Below are 3,941 nucleotides of genomic sequence, written 5' to 3' on the forward strand. Positions count from 1 at the left end.
TCCCCTGCCTCCTTTGCTTTGTCTGGATTGTGTCCTGGTGTCACTGGGCTGGGGACTGACTCTGGTCAGCCCTTTGCACCAGCTTTCCCCCATACAGTTCTGGCTGGCGGACACTGGCTGAGGGGGGCTAGTTCCTGCACCACGATAATGGGTGTATGCATTAGTAATGGTGGCATAGGCCCAAAGGTGGCTCACTCCTTGGATGAGCAGGAGGCAAATGCCTAGATGTAAGGTGGTGTAACTCACGCTCACATACACGTGGGGTGTAACTTACCCCAAGGCAAGCAGGTGTGAGTTACAGAGGCCATCTCATTCTGAGCCCTCCTCTGCGTTTCTCCACTCCTTTCCCCAGGCTGTGAGGTGCACAGAAGCATAGGTGACCACCTTTGGGGAGGTGAAGTGGGCAGGCATCATGTGCACACGGAAGAAGGTGATGTAAGACTTCTCTGAGCCTGTTCCCGGGTCGCTAGCATGCCTCTCCCTGCCAGCCATAGGATGAGCTCAAGCCCCTCTCCAGCCTCTGTACGTGCTGCTGTGAAGGGTGAAGGGATAAAGGTCAAACCATGACTCCCCTATTTCCAGTGGGCAGGTGGGTCCCCCAGCTCAGGTCTTACTGGTATAAAAATCACTCTAACAAGGCTAGTAACACTGTCCACATGTGTTTGGGTCAGAGACTCCAATACAAGTGTCCTTCACAGCGCACCATTGAGAAATGGGGCCCAAACCCAACACATTGGCTGCTTGGAGCAGGGACATAGATAACAGTGGGGAAAATATCTGCCCTTAGCTTATGCCAGATCCATGAGGAGAGAATTGCTAGGAGTTCAATGCAGATGCACTATTAGGGCTACCCTGGTTCCTAGCATCCATTCACGCTCCATTCTGGAAAGCTGAAGTGGGCAGAGGGGAAACAAGGCTGACTTAAACTCAATCGTTAAAGGGGGAAAGCTTTGAATGAATGTGGCTGTGCAAGAAGTCAGTCCTGCCAGGGAGCACCCTCCAGCAGCAGGCCGCCGCATGATAGGCACATCTGCCTCAGTTTCCCCTCTTAAGTAACCCTAGGGCTCTGGGCCAGCCTCTCTTGCTTCAACAACACCCCTCCTAGGAGCGTTTGTTACAAAATATAGTGCAAGTGAACCCATAACAAAAATCCCACACCAGCCTCTCTGCTGGGAGTGCATCCTTACCATTATCTGGTGTTTCCTGCTACATCTAGACTCCTTACTGGTCCTCTTCCATCCTTCTGCCAGGACAGTCACCCCAGCCCTTGCAGCTGGAGTGCAACACTTCTTCCCAGCAGGAACCTGCACAGACTTTCTGCTAGGAGGTCATCTTTACCAGGGAGCATCCTTCACCCCCTGTGGTCCTCTCATATTCCCTTGGGTCTAGCTCTCCTGTATGGAGACATCAGTGGGTAAACCCATCCGCTGCTCCCCTGCCTTCAGCCTTCACCAGGGCCTTTGGCTCCAGCTCTGTGGCTTAGACCCAGCTAGTATCTCCCCCTACTGCTACTCCTGCCATCAGCTCCCTGACCCTGGCTTGGGGAAGTCAGACAGTAAAGCCCTCTGGCTGCTCTCCTGCCACCAGTCTCCCCACAGAGAACCAGCTTCTGTTTCCTTGCAGGATTTCTCCAGTCCCTGGTAGCTCTCCTCAGCTGCCCTTCTCCTGACTGAACCAGTCTGCTGTGACTCACTGGAACTCTCCCACTCACTGGGTCTTTCTTCCATTGGGTCTCTCCCAGCAGGTTCCTTCTGGCAGCTCCTGTTGGCATTGCTGACCATCCTGTTAAAAGTCTGGTCAGCAACACAGCAGGGGCCTGGGGCTAAGGCAGGCTCCCTATCTGCCCTGGCTCCGTGCTGCTCCTGGAAGCAGCTGCCAGGTCCCTGCGGCCCCTAGGCATTGGGTTGGCCAGGGACTGGGAGGCTCTGTGCACTGCCCCCCCCTCCGAGTACCAGTTCTGCAGCTTCCATTGGCCGGGAACCATGACCAATGGGAACTGTGGGGGACGGTGCCTGCAGGCAGGAAAGTCATGCAGAGCCACCTGGCCACACCTCTGCCTAGAGGCCACAGGGACCTGATGGCCGCTTCCTTGGACCTGTGGTAAGCGCCACCGGGACACCGCATGCCCCTGGCGCCCCAAATCCCTGGCCCAGCCTGGAGTCCCCATCCGCACTCTAAACCTCTCATCCCTAGCCCCACCCCCAGCCAGAGCCTTCAGCCCCCTGCACCCCAACCCCCTGCCACAGCCTCCTCCTGCACCCAAACCCCAGAGCCTGCACCCCTAGCCAGAGTCCTCACCCCCTCCCATACCCCTGCCCCAGCCTGGTGAATGTTAGTGAGGGTGGGGAAGAGTGAGCAATGGAGGGAGTGGGGATGGAGCGAGCGGCAGGTGGGGCCTCAGAGAAGAGGCAGGACAGGGGTGTTCGGTTTTGTGTGATTAGAAAGTTGGCAACCCTATTCCTGCTTCTGGCTTGTCTCCCCATATCTGCACTCTCTGCCCCTTAGGCCCAATTCACCCAGGCTTCCTCTCCCTGGGTCTCTTTCCTCCCTGCTCTAGGCCCAGCTGCCCTCTTTAAAGCCCTTTTAGTTGGTCAAATCAGAGTGTGTTCATAAGGCACAGATACACTGGCCCTGATCCCTCTGAACGAGCCACTGTTACCCTGTGACTAGCTGCTTCTCTAGTTCATGCATGTAATTTCTCTATATCACCCTGCATCCTCCTTGGTATTTGCCCCCTACCTCCTCACCCAGACTTTCTCCCTGGCTTGCCCTTCCCTCTCCTCAATCTTTCTGTTAGGGACCTCCTGGAAATATTGCTCCTAGATCAATCACTTATCTAGCACCAAAGTGTGCCTCATATTTTACAGACAAGCTCCTTTCCCTGAGAGGCTCACAAAGTGAAAAGCTACAAATGCATGTGGGAGAGGATGCAATATAAAATTAAAGTGACCGAGCAGAGTCATTCTCTCCACTATCCCCTTTCCAGCTCCCTCCCACTCCCAACACACAACCCCCAGTGCATTGCCTTCTGCGCAGGATCTGCGATAGCAGAGCAGACATGCTCCATCTTATCCATTAACTTGCCTCTGGCCATAGCCAACACTTGATGCTTCAGAGGAATGCGACCCCTTCTCTTCCCATAAGACACTTGCCCATTGCGCTGCATCAAGGGGGTTGAGAACACTTTTTCCTGACTCCTAGAGGATCATGTTCTGGCCTATGGAACTAAGTCCCTCAGCTGAGCTTACATGCCTGCCTAGGTTATTGTAGTGAATCTGCAGGGTCCTTACTGGCTTCCCATCCCCTCTTGAAGGGCCTGAAGTTTACATGTTATTGGACAGGGAATGGAGAGGCTGGCAGGTCTACTCTAACAACCATAGCTTTGCCATCAGCGGAGTTCCCTGCAGGCGTTAAGGTGGTTCAGTCTCAGGTTCCTCCTAGCTTCCTCATGGTGCTTTGACATCCTGGCCTCAGTAACCAGAAGTGCCTTCGACTTGTACCACCTTCACCTGGCAGGAAGCTGCCCCTCTTCCAGTCTGATGCAGATCTAGGCCCAGTGATCTATCTGACTCTCACTTCCAGGTTTAGCTATTGCAACACACAATACTGTGGACTGAAGGGGCAGACTACCAAGAAGTTCCAGATGTTACAATGTGCAGCAGCCTGTGTTCCATCCAGCAAGGGACACTGACAACACATCGCTCCCGTGCTCTACAAGCTACACTGAATCCCTGGCCAGTACAAGACCCCAGTTATCTGAGAGGTCACCTCCCTTGCTGTGACCCTCTCCTATTCTGCCCATTGCATTCTTCAAGGTTTCTAGCGTTAACTGTGCTAAAGGTGACACAGCTGCAGGGACTGGGCCTTCTTTGGCAAATTGCCATTGTGATAGGGCATCCACCCCACACAAGGCCTGAAGGGGTTAAAATGGCAAGGTGGGC

Source organism: Eretmochelys imbricata, chromosome 6 (assembly GCF_965152235.1).
Source record: "Eretmochelys imbricata isolate rEreImb1 chromosome 6, rEreImb1.hap1, whole genome shotgun sequence".
Classification (NCBI taxonomy): domain Eukaryota; kingdom Metazoa; phylum Chordata; order Testudines; family Cheloniidae; genus Eretmochelys; species Eretmochelys imbricata.